Source organism: Elephas maximus, chromosome 25, assembly GCF_024166365.1.
Source record: "Elephas maximus indicus isolate mEleMax1 chromosome 25, mEleMax1 primary haplotype, whole genome shotgun sequence".
In the NCBI taxonomy this organism is placed as follows: Eukaryota; Metazoa; Chordata; class Mammalia; order Proboscidea; family Elephantidae; genus Elephas; species Elephas maximus.
In genome coordinates, this window is record NC_064843.1 from 49,802,070 (window position 1) to 49,815,695 (window position 13,626).

Consider the following 13,626-nt stretch of genomic DNA (forward strand, 5'->3'; position numbering starts at 1 on the left):
TTACAGTCCATGTTAATGGATTTCATTCTGAACAGAACAGGGCAAGGAGACTGTGATATCATTGCCCAAAGTGCTTGCTTTTTCCTGATGACCAACCTCCCTCCACTTCTAACGTCTTGTGCTAACTCTCCTCTCCTCAGCTCTTAAGAATGCTAGGCAGACCCAGTTGTCATCCTTCATCAATTAACATGATCAGTACATACTATAAAGTTATACCATGCTGCTCTTTCTGCATTGCAGTAGTGGGGGAGGTACTTATGATGTCATGAAAATGCTAATTAAAAACTAATAAATCCCATAGAGTTTGAGTTTGGTAATTGGCTAACAAGGAAGTCTTGACTCCATAGCTTGCTTACTAATAACCTGATGGTCCTTATTAGGAAGTAATTCTCACCGTCTGCTTCTCTTTACTGAGACTTAACATAAAGTTGTTGAAAGATTCTCCTCATGGCTTGGCTTTGGAGAGGGCAATGCTTACTAGCTTCCCCATTTTTAGAGTGTTGTGTTTGCCATAACCCTGTTTTTACTATTTGAGCCAGCTGTCTTTTAGTACGACGGTAATGATGTTGGAGACTTCACCCAAGGCGTGTTTGTAGGACTCAGTACAAAGAGACAGTTTATTCTCTGACCCAGGGCTACAATGCTCGCATTGGCCTGATCCCTGTGAATGTGGGGAGGACCAGGAGACAGCATCTTATGTGGTGAATCCTGACAACTACAACTCTGCCCAATCAGAGGGAAAGCCCATGTTCTGGAAAGGTGGGTCAGTCAGCTCACCTTAGTTTATAAAGGATAGCCCGTGAGCAGGAGGTAAAGGGAAGTGGGGAAGGGGTGTATTCTTCAAGAATTACCAGGAAGGGGTAGATAGGGAGGCCTGTGGGCTTACAGAAACTGATAGGATTGAATGATGGAAGTGATTGGGGATAGCAGAACCCCAAACCTGACCACCAACAGTAGTACTTTCACTACCCGATTACTACTTCGGGAGGGCAACCACTAATTTCCCTGGCCTGCAGCCTCACCTGACCACCATTCTGTTCTTAAAGTATCATCCCAGCATGCTCTCTTTGAGTCTCTTCTGGGATCCGAGGACCTCTACACTCTGAAAGTCCTATCACTGCTGGTGGGTGATAGAAATTAAGTCTGATTGTGGAGGCCACGTTGTTTGAGGTCACCATAAGTAAGCAGCCAGCAGGGTGGATGTGGTAGATTGCAAAAAGACCCCAATTTTTCTCTTTTGGTTTATTTTCCCACCCCTTGAATTTGGGCTGGCCTTACAAATTGTTTTGGCCAATGGTCCGCAATGAAAGTGATAGTGTGACATTTCAAAATCTAGAACTCAAGAAACCTTGCACACTTCCATTTATTCTCTGGGGTTCCTGTGACCATCATGTAAATAAAGTCAGGATAGCCTGCTGGAGGATGAAACAGGGAGATGAAGCCATCATATACCAGCCAACCCTCAGTGGATCCACACGCAATAGGGCACACGCATGAGTGAGCCCAGCCAAGATCAGCCTAGCCCAGACTAAAGCAGAGAAACCCATAGATTCCTGACCTATTTTTTAATTTTTGAAAATTTTAATGAATAATATACCACAGAAAAATTGCATTTTTTTTGTTTTAGTGAACAGCCATATATCACCCAGTATTTTACTGTATTTGTTTTTTATCACATATCTATCCATCTACCCCTTCCTCTACTCATCCATTAATTCCTATCTTTTTTTTTTTTTATAGTGATAATTGTTTTAAGCCACTAAATTTGGGGATAGTTTATTATACAAGTATTATTTGGAATGACAGGTAACTGAAAGAGTGGACATAATATAAGAAGACTGCTCAGTTACGGAACTGAGCAAGGGCTCAGCATAAATTGTCTGATTGGGAGTGCTTTGCATGGCAGTGTTTTCTTACCAAGGACGACTAGTGAGATCTCTTCTTTTGTCAGATACCTCTGTCTCCATCTCCATCTTTGTCTCTATCTACTGACTTGACTTGAAGTTGTGGGTTGGCTCAAGGTGTATCACAGACAGAAGACAGGGGACTCCAATCAGACTGTATCACTGTCCTTGTGTTCTGTGATTCCCTGGCAGTCAGAACTACTCAGAATTTTTTATTTGGAAGAGTGGATATTTTGGAAGTAGCTGTTTGTGGGAATGTGAAAGAAGAACACCCCTTACATATTGCCATGGATTGAATTGTCTCCCCTCAAAATATCTGTCAACTTAGCTGGGCCATGAGTACCAGTATTGTGTGATTGTCCACCATTTCATGTGATTTCCCTATGTGTTGTAAATCCTATCACTATGATGAAATAAGATGGATTAGTGGCAGTTATATTGATGAGGTATACAAGATTAGATAGTGTATGAAGCCAATCTTTTTGAGATATAAAAGAGAGAAGTGAGTAGAGAGACAGTGGACCTCATGCCACCAAGAAAGCAGTGCTGGGAGAAGAGCACGGCCTTTGGACCTGAAGTTCCTGCGCTGAGATGCTCCCAGACCAAGGAAAGACTGATGACAAGAACTTTCTTCCAGAGTCAACAAAGAAAAGAAAGCCTTCCCCTGGAGGTGACACCCTGAATTTGGACTTTTAAGCTACCGGACTGTGAGAGAATAAATTTGTCTTTGTTAAAGCCATCCACTTGTGGTATTTCTGTTATAGCAGCACTAGATGACTAAGACATATATGCACACACTTCTGAGGTTCCCAAGTGCTTTTCACACAGACATATGCTCATTTTCACATCAACCTTTTGAGGGAATCATTTTATTATCTGGAAATCAAAGATCAGAGATTTTTTGACCTTCCCAATATCACTCAGCTGGTTAAAGTCTGACCCAAGACTCAGACCTAGGCCTCTGATTGTAAGTCCAAATATTCTTTCTATTCATCACAACTGCCTTTTTTGTTACCCACACACACGAATTAGAAGAAAGGAAAGTGAAATTAGGAACGAGAAAAGTAGAAGAAAAGAAACGAGGCATTTGAAGATATGTCATTGATTTATTTGGAACTTGTTTCTATATAAAGTTTTTATCACACCTCTTTCCAAGTATTAGGCACATATTAGGAACATTCTGTGGCACCATGTCATGGGAAGATAGCCTCTGCCCCTAGAAACTTGCAGTCTAGATTGGGGTGATGAGGCACATAGCAAATGCATCTGGTATTGGAGTCATAGATCCATGGCGCATCTCTGACTTCAGCCCCACATGTGGTGGACAGTTCCATAAAGACTCAACTCTAGCTGCCAGCATCTCACTTCAAGGCTATATTGTGTGGCTTACTGTGTTCTGCCCAAAGGCCTTTTGCCAAGCCATGGGAGCATGAGCTTACTGGATTGTAAGCACCACTCAAAAAAACCTGGGGAATTGATAACCTTAGGAGTGATGCTTAATCAGTGGAGGACAGAATTTGGTGGGTAAATGATCCAGCCTCACACGTTGCAGTTGGACAATTCCAGAAGGTACTTTGTCTGTTTCTTACTGTACCCCACAGTACTGAGCCTCATTACTTGTATCAGTGACCTTGGTAATGCACTTCCTTTGTCTCGTTGTCTCTGTTCTTTACTTCTGCTTCCAGGGACCATGTCCCAAACAAGCCACCAGCATCTTTGTACTTGTTTTGGGTTGTGGCTTTCCAGAATTAAGACAATACATGTGCCCAGTGCCCAGTGCCATCGAGTTGATTCCGACTCATATATAAGACAAGACATATACTCATGACTAACTCATCCACAATGCAGTGATGAAATAGTATAAGACAATATAAAATGAGAGAGCTATGTGGTATATACAGATAATAGATAATGTAGAGGTTGTTAGAAATAAGAAATTACTGAAAACTGGGGCCACTAGAATCTAACCAAGCCTTTAAGTGAGGATATGATTTCAATACATTGTTAAATGGAATCCTGGGCATAGGAGTTGGCAGGAGGAAATTTTTCTGGGATTTTTATAAACCTCTGTTTTTCTTTGCTTTTAATAAATGTCAGCCATTAGCAGCATTTGAATTTCCAGTGGAAACTTTAATCAACAAATACCCACCATGAAATAACAACTTGCTGACTGCTAAAGCTTTTTGAAACCTATGTTGTCTCCTTTTTCTATCTCTGATTCTGACATAATTTTATGGGGGCTGACCCCTTGTTTTTCAGGGACGATAATATAGCTCCATTCCTTGGTAGAATATTTATGAGCAGAACCAATGCCCACGGACAAGTGGGATATGAAACCCCAGGCTGGTTTGCGATTGAACTTGTCAGTCAAGGAGACACGCAAATGCCATGTGGTTGGCTTTTAAATCAAGACCAGATGGTAAATAGAATTTGGTGGATCTTGGTAATTCTCCAGTTATCTAACGCTCAGAAGTCTGACAAAAAGTGGAGATATTTTTGCCACAGTGAAATTCTGGCATTGGTACCCAGTTGCTGTGATTTCCACTGTGGAAGGCCAGTTCTGAGGTATGACTTTCTCATAGCGACACAGTGAGTAAGGGCAAGAGAGAGAGAGAGAGAGGGTGGTCCTCTTAAGTCAGTGGTTAGGCTACAGAAAGTTCAGGGTGGGGGGTTCAGATTTCAGCTTTCTACATAGTGCCTGATCTTGTTTTAAGCAGACAGCTTCATTTTCTAGGACCAGTGTCTCTCGAGATCATCATCAGCCCAATGCCAAAAAGGCAAGAGCGTCTGAGAGCGCAAGCAAGAGGGAGGAAATTCAAAGGGGAAAGAAAATATCTACACATCACGGAGAGCATAAACAAACACAAACCTTCAGTAACTGGCACCCATAGGCAGATGAAAGGAGATGAAGTGAAATCCCCAAGTTACCACAGCTGTACAACTGTCTGTCCTTTGAAAACACTTTAAAAGCTCCAAACATTAACTATTTTGTTGTTTTCAAAGTTTATAACCTTTTCCTTTTCTGCTTAGCTGTGTACTAAGGACAAAGTTTCCCTCCCCCCACCCTCCCTGCCTTTTTGCTATTAAAGAGGACCGGTTTATGAGAACAGGATGTTTGTATTAAATATTCAATCGTCAAGGCTTCTTTCAGCTGAAGGTCTCAGTTTGGCTTCAGTTTTGATTGAAACAGACAAACCTACATTCCTACAGAACTACAGAGTGTACCAAATATTTGTCAAATCTTGATAGTGTTAACCCGGCATTGAGCCAATAACAGAATAATCAGTTAATGTCTGCATTGCTCTTTGAAGATACAAAGCACTGTGTAAGTTCTAAGTAGTATTGAGAGCTGAGCCAGCCCTTGAGGGTCTGAGGCTGGGGGTCAGCAGACTATATTCTTCTCCAACTGACTTGCAAGGAGCAAAGTCATTGACTTTTGTGGATGAACTGGACTCTTTGTGGAAGCCATTTGGATCCCAGAAATTAACCTTCAGCCTTGGGGTGCTTGCTCTCACCCTTCTGCCTGAAGGCTTAATTATGAGTTCAGTGTTCTATCAGCCGTGTATGATAGAGAACCCTGTCGTCTCTGGCCTTCTGAAGCTGTGCAATATTCTAGAAGGTGTCCTTCATTGCATGTGAAAACATTCTGGGTTTTGGAGGTACAGCTTTGGGATAAAAGGTATATATATCTTAGTCGCATTTACCAACTGTTCTGCAAGATGGCAACAGGCAGTCAGAAAAGTGAAGGTAGTATGGTGAAATAAGTCTTGGAAATGTGACATGCCTCCTCTTAGAGAGTCATAAAACAAGTAAACATATTATATCCATATGGTCCTGTCGAGAAAACTAAACCCATGCAAGGTAGTTTAATAGAATTCAATACAGGGACTGAAATAGAGAGATATTGGAAGAGCTGAAAACAGGAGAAAACGAGGCAATTTAAAGATGAACAACACAGCAAGTCACCACCGTGCTACGTGGATAATAAACAAATCCACTTTTCCTGATACCAACTGTGAGGATTATAATCAACCTAAATCCAAATCCCCTTTCCTCTTCTCTGCCACTTCTGTTCTGAAACCACCTTCCCCTGCAGCACTTCTTCTTCTGACCCTAACTACCTGGAGCTAGGTCAGAGTTCACAAGTTAAAGGACACAGCCTTTCAGACTGCCAAGTAAGCCCAAGGCTTCAGATGAAAGTCCCCAGATACCCTTACTGACTGGCTGGCTCTAAATTTGGGGTTTTCCCATTACCCCCTCAGGATACCAGCTGCAAGCTCATCTCAGGAGTTTCCAGCCCCTTCACTTCTGACCTGCTGGCTCCCATTACTTGCTCAGGATAATTTCATAAGTTGCCTGAACAAATCACAGAACTCATGGAAAGCACTATACTATGATTACAGTGTTATTGTAGGAAAAATGATACAGATGAAGAGACACATAGAGTGAAGTAGAGCTCCCGTGTCCCAAAAAGAGACACGTCACACTCTCATGTGCATCAAAGTCTTTTACTAACCAGGAAGCCCACGGAGCTTCCATGTCCAGAGTCTTTAGAGGGGCCTCATTATATAGACATGGTTGATTGATTGAATCAGCTCGCCTCCCCTGAGGTCAGCTGATAATCACAGAATGGTCTTTCTATCCTTGCCAGCCCCCATCTGAGTCACCTCATTAGCATAAAGTCTCAGGTGTGTGATCTGGAGGCCCCTTAGATAATGAAGGCACCTCAATTACTCAGGAAATCCCAAAGGTTTCGAGTTGTCTTTCAGATACCAAGGAAAAAGACCAAATTCTTTGGGTAAAGTTAAATTCTTTATCCCACACTTCCCTAGGGGTGGAGGGACAGAGCAAGGAGATAGTGTTTTCAGAGCCCAGGGCCTGCTGTGGGGATCTGGATCTGAGGGGGTGAGGCTACCTGGCAGGAGGAAATGCAAACTTGGCTGGAGATACCACTCAAAACAGAGAGAGGGGAAAAGTACTCTGACTTCTTTTTTCCTGCCCTGGTCCCCATTGAACCAACCTAATCAGGACCAAATGGGCAAAGGAATCTGGGAAATGCACCTGAATGGGTTCAGCCCCTGTGGTACAACCCACAGCAGGGTCAGAGTGGGAAGTAGATCAGAGGGTCAGTGGGTAAGTGGACAGGCTCACATATGAAAGGCACAGAGGAGCTCTGTGGTCATGACACTTGCTTACCATTGTTTGACTCCAAGTCATGCATGATTATTCGATACTTTCTTTTTTCCTTTCATTGATCCTGTATTGCCATCTTATATGAAGTTTAAATAGAATTTCAAATTGCTAATCAAGTTCACTCTTCCCTGCAGTAGCTTTTTGGCTTTACAGTGACGTTAATCGGAGATATAGAACCAAAAGTAAGTAAAGACAGGAACTTGTGGCTTCTCTAAGTGATTTTATTTCTCCTCCCTTCCCCACCCATGTTGTTGATGCACAGCAGGAATGAAGATTAGCGGTCTTGTTAATAGGATGTTATTGGTGGAAGGAAAGTCCCCTCTGGGGAGCAAAACAGATCTTGCAACTTGGGGCATATTGGCAAATGCGTGGGCGGTAGTTACCCTCCTCAGGGTAGACATTGTTGTCATGGATTGGATTATGTCCCCCCCAAAATGTGTGTATTAACTTGGTTAGGCCATGATTCCCAGTATTCTATGGTTGTTCTCCATTTTGTGATTGTAATTTTATGCTGAGAAGATTAGGGTGGGATTGTAACACCACCCTTACTCAGATCCAATATAAAGGGAGTTTCCCTGGGGTGGGGCCTGTGCTGCCTTTTATCTCAAGAGATAAAAGGAAAGGGAGGCAAGCAGAAAGTTGAGGAACTCATACCACCAAGAAAGCAGCACCAGGAGCAGAACAAGTCCTTTGGACCTGGGGTCCCTATGCCTGAGAAACTCCTCGACCATGGGAAGATGGAGGACAAGGACCTTCCTTCAGAGCTGACAGAGAGAGAAAGCCTTCCCCTGGAGCTGACACCCTGAATTTGGACTTATAACCTACTAGACTGTGAGAGAATAAATTTCTCTTTGTTAAAGCCATCCACTTGTGGTATTTCTGTTATGGCAGTGCTAGATGACCAAGGCAGCTGTCAATGGAACTTTATTTCTTCAAATGAGTGTGATTGTAGCATGGGAAGTTTACAGACAAAAGCTTGAACTACTGGTCCCAAGTGTCAGATCCTCCACCTAGAGTGGGTGTCCTATCACCCCCAGTTGCCCTTTAGAGCCACTTACATACCTCCTGTGTGTTCTGCATCTCCTACTTCCAGTCTGGTTCTTCCTAGGACTGTGGCCATTTCCTCTGAGTAGCCTTCAGCTATGTCTATCTTAAATGGCTCACAGAAGTAAACAGACATTCATAAATAAAAATGAACATGCATATTTTTGAAGTATTATACACACATCTATTTGTCTTTTATAGAGTGTATTGTGTGTGTATTTATGTTTACTTCTGTACCAGAGGAAAACTTGATGGCGTAGTGGTTAAGCGTTCAGCTGCTAACCAAAAGGTCAGCAGTTTGAATCCACCAGGCACCCCTTCGAAACTCTATGGGAGAGTTCTATTCTGTCTTATAAGTTTGTGATGAGTCGGAATTGACACTATGGCAATGGTTTTTTTGGTCTATACCAGATGAAGTGTGATTATAAAGTGCAATGTGGGTACTTAAGGGGAAAACTCATCCCCAAAGCCTTTCTGCCAAACATCTCTCAGGATTATGACCCTTTGGGGACTGCTTCTCTAAGCTGTACCTGAAACCTAGCCTTCAGCAGTGGGTTTGGTATATTGTGATGGGGTTTCTTCAGAGCCAAGAGAGATCTTTCAAAAAGTGGCATTGAGGAATAGCCTTACCTTGGCACTAGGCTGCCAAAACTAGGCTCTCCATTCTGGAGGGTGTGCTTGGGAGAGGTGGATCGGGTGGTGGCCCCTGGCTGCTGCCATCCGAGGCTTGTGAGCTCCAGTACTGACGAGCAGCAAGGGGAAGCTAGGCTGAACCTGCCACCACATTCCAAAGCAGTTCCTTCTCATCTCTTGGCTCTCTCCACATCACAAAATCCACACATATATTAGGCCAGTCTCTGTAAGTGTAATGCTAACTACTTCACTGATTTTGATGAGCAACATGGGTAATTTTGGCCTTGACAATGAAATATTTGGTAAACTTGGGTAGGGTGTGGCTTTTTTTCTTTTCTGAAGATAACTTTTACTCTTTTCCCTCTTTTGGTCTGGATAAATATCTGCCACTTGAATCAGCTCCTAGATTCAAGGATTTGTCTGGCTGCCTGAGAAGTCTATTAACTTTGTAGTCTAAACCTTCAACCTCTTCATTAATCACAATTGCCCTCCTCACAAACTTTCCCCAGATCCTTCCTCCTCCAGCTCTTCTCCTCAGTCAGCAGGGGCAAGAAGGCCTTCTCACTAATCAAGACAGCCGTCTAGTCTCTTTTGGAGATATTATGGGTTTATCCCAAACTTCAGACAAATCTGTGAGCCATTTACATACAATGGAGTTTGTTTTTCTATAAATGGACCAGACAGTTTATCTCTAGGGCTTCCCTTCTAGCCTCCGGATTTAGGCTCAAATCAAATATTATGAAAAAAAATATATCAGCAGGTGGGTGGAGGGAAAGGAAAACAAGGAAATCAGGCACATGGTTTCATGTAATTAAAGAAATTACCTGATGGTCTTGCACTACTATAGTGCAATGAACACCAAAGGAAACCTCCTTGGGGGTTACGTAAACACAGTCTCCCACAATCTTTGTTTTGAACTTTGTGTTTTTGTGTGTTACTTCACTCTTCTTGATTCTAGGCTGGTATGGCAAGTGGAAGTACCCAAAACCATGAGAGAGGCTGTGCTTGTGATACTGCCAGCCTGACTGGAAACCGGAAACACCAGGGACCTTATAATAAATATGGAGACTTCCAGCCTAATTTCACAGCCTCAGAAGTTTGCACAGAGGTTGGACTAGGCTGCAAATCTTGGGCGTAATTTTCAACAACACTTCTGGTCTCATGGTGTCCCGCCCTGTGTCAGAGGAGTTCCTAAGTCAGCCTTGGTTATCTAAATTCTGAGATGGCCAAATCCCAATGCCCTTTCGCTTTTTAAGTGGACAATGAGTAGAAAAAGAAGATGGGCTTTGGCTTTGTTGAGCAATGGGAAGGAGATAGTATCACTTTGATAATTCTCAAAAGTCAGTTAGGAAACCATTCGCTGCTACTTAGATAAGTCCTATTAGGGCCCTATTAGAGTAAAGGGGAAAGCATCTTGGCAGTTACTACTCTTACGAGCAGCATTGGCATCCTCTGGGAGCTTGATAGAATTGCAGAATCTCAGACCCCAAATCATACCTTCTGAATCAGAGCCCGTTTTTATAAACCTTCCAGAGATGCCTATGCAGAACAAAGCATGACAAGCACTAGTCTAGAAGTTCTGAAGATTCTTTGAAAGTTTAGTGATATCTACTTGGCTGATGAATAGTTTCTATAGGTAGAGTAAGCAGGCCTGACGTCTTGTATAATCTGTAGGGTCCCAAAAACTTTCCTCCAATAAATTCTCTCGAATTCTCTTACACTGTAAAATACATACGCATATGCGTGTGCGTGTGCGTGTGTGTGCATGAACACGAACATGTTCACGTACATTGTTGTCGTCTTGTGCCATCCAGTCAATTCTGGTTCATGACAATCTAGTATGTTATGGAGTAGAACTGCCCTATAGTGTTTGCTTGGCTGTAATATTTACAGAAGCAGATTGCCAGGCCTTTTCTTCTGGGTGGGTTCGAACAGCTAGGCCTTTTAGTTGCCCCCTGAGTGCAAATAGTTATACACATACATTTATTTATGTACGTGTGTGTGTATGTACGTATTTCCTCCTACTGTGTAACAAATTAACACAAATTTAGCAGTTTAAAACAACACAGATCTGTTACATATCTCAGGTTCTGTGGGTCAGAAGTCTGGGTACAGGCTGACGGGGTTGTCTGCTCAGGATCTCAACAGGCTGAAATGAAGGTGTTAGCTGGGACTGTGATCTCATCTGAAGCTTAGGGTCCTCTTCCAGCTCACTGGTTGTCGGCAGAATTCATTTCTTTGTGGCTGTATGATGCATGTCCCTGCTTGCTAGCAGTCTGCTATAGACTGCTCTTAGTTTCTAGATCCAGTTCACCCAGCCCCTTCCTCTTGCAACATGGCTGTTTGTTTCTTCTAGGTCAGCAGGAAAGCATGGACTGCTTCTCCTTGTCTCTTTTATGGATTTATCTGATTAGGTCAGACCCACCCAGGAAAATCTCCCTTTTGGTTAACTCAGAGTCAACTGATTAGGGACCTAATTACATCTCAGAGTCCCTTTTGTCGTATAATACAACAAAATCACAGGAGTGATATCCCGTGATATACCCAGGTTTTACCTGGACTCAAGGGGAAGGGATTTTACAGAGCACGTTGCCAGGGAATATTAGGGGCTGGCTTATAATTCTGCCTGTCAGTACATACACACATGCATACATACATACATTATAATTTTTATAGATGGAAATGACAGGATTATAGATTAAAAACCTTGGGAATAAAGCTGTGTTTCCAGACTACACTGATTCACTTAACATCATCATGATTTTTACATAACCTTGCAAAAACCATATCACTGTTCATATCATATTTTACTTGAATTGGTTACTTTTTCAACACAAAACATGCTTAAAAAGGAAACTTTAATTTCGTTATCAGAAATGGAAAGCCATTATCATTTGTCATGACTCTGCATTAAATAACTTTCTCATCTTACGATTCAACATTCTTGTAACTCATGTCAAAAGAAAAAAAAAGTGCCACCTAATTAAGCAGAGTTTCGCACTTTGGGACACATTGAGTTTACTGTTGGTTTTTTACTAAAAATATTATCTTTTAAGTCAAATGGATAAAACATAAGCCTGTGTGTTACCTTACCTTGTTAAGCCATTGATGTCCCTTCTACAAAATATTTATGCTGTTATATAAAATATTCTGTCAGGACTAGAAATAATTACCAAGAGCTCTTTCAGCTCCAGGATCTATGATTAATTCCAATTATTGATATTAGATGATTTGTGTGGAATTATTTATTAGATTTCCTGGCTAGCCACCTAGGAAGTTGTAGTTTTCTTGAAGGATTAAACCTGTTGCCGTTGAGTCAATTCCAACTCATAGTGACCCCACAGGACAGAGTAGAACTGCCCCATAGGGTTTCCAAGGAGCACCTTGGTGGATTCAAACTGGCAACCTTTTGGTTAGCAGCTGTAGCTCTTAACCACTATGCTACCAGGGTTTCCTCTTGAAGGATTAGGACTGGGAAATAGAGGGGCCGTTCTCATCAGAAATATCAACTGTGACTCAAGGAAGATGAGCCTGTGTGGGGCTGCCATATGAGGGCCAGGAGCAGTCACGGAGGACGCACAGGGTAATGATGAACTTTTAGTCTCAGCAGATAGGTCATGGACTAGGGAGAGATGGACCATCAAAAGGTTTAGGAGGCATCCAGGCAAACTATTTACCTCGCTTGTGCCTAAGGCAGAACCTGACATTCCATAGTTTGCTGAGTAACTCCCATTTTTCCCTTCAGGTTCACTCACCTGTTCTGATCCTTGTTGGTTTCCCCTGACTTCCCAGTGGGTTGGTCAAAGGGAGACACCAGGAGGAGATGGGAGGACTAGATGACTGGTGTTCATTCTGCTGATTCCTTCTCTGCCTTCCACCGTGGATTGGCTGATTTTACAACGGAAGGACATTGCTCCTATCAGACAGTCCTCTTCTAAGCTACCTCCCAGCACTCCAGTAACTCCTCCCAACCTTTGCTTCTTTTGCTAAAGGGGTCCAAAACAGCTTGCCTGTCTTGCCATTTCTTGTTGGTCTCCTGAACCCGGCCCACCCGTTGTAAATAGTCCGTTTCTTAAGCTTTCCTCGGCTACACAGTTTGCATGTTCTATCTTTTCATTGTCAGAATTCACTGATACACACTTTGGGTAGAGGTACAGATATGCACTCCATAATGTCCATTTGGGCAAAGTCCAACTCCACGTATGTCTGTGGTCCCACAAGGTTATGATAGAGTTCAGAACTCCAGATTGGAGAAGGGGGAGAAGCGGAAGTACTTTGCTAAGTACTGTAGATCCTGCCTGTCTCTCACTAGCTCTCCAGGTTCCGTGTCAGCCCTGGTCCTCGGGTGGCAGAGAAAGGGGGTCTCGGAGCCCACTCATGGCTACCTCCCCCACCACAGTCGCCTCAGGCAGGGACCGAGCAGCGCTGCTAGAACTACCAAGGAGGATGCTTCATGAGACCGCTGCCCCACTTGGCCAGGGCGCGCTGTGTGTCATGCCCAGGCTGGAGACCGAAGCTCCTCCTACGGTGGTGGCCTCAGGGTGGTCCAGGCTATGGCAGCGATGGTGGGAAGAGGCAGCAGGAAAGAAGAGTGAAAGCCCATGAGGTGGGAGAAGGTTGGAGGGGAAAGCAGAAGGGAGTCCTCAGAGCACCTGGAGGCAGCCACTGGACAGCGAGCACAGCCTGCGGCAGGGACAGGGCTCTGCTCTGGGAGACCAGGGCTTGGGGTGGTGGAGGAGCTTCTCCCCGGTCCCTCAGCGCAGCTGCGGTGGCGTGGACTCGGACCTAGTGACCCGCTTGCACATCTCTTGTACATAATATGGTAATCGCACAACGTCCAAATCACGTAATG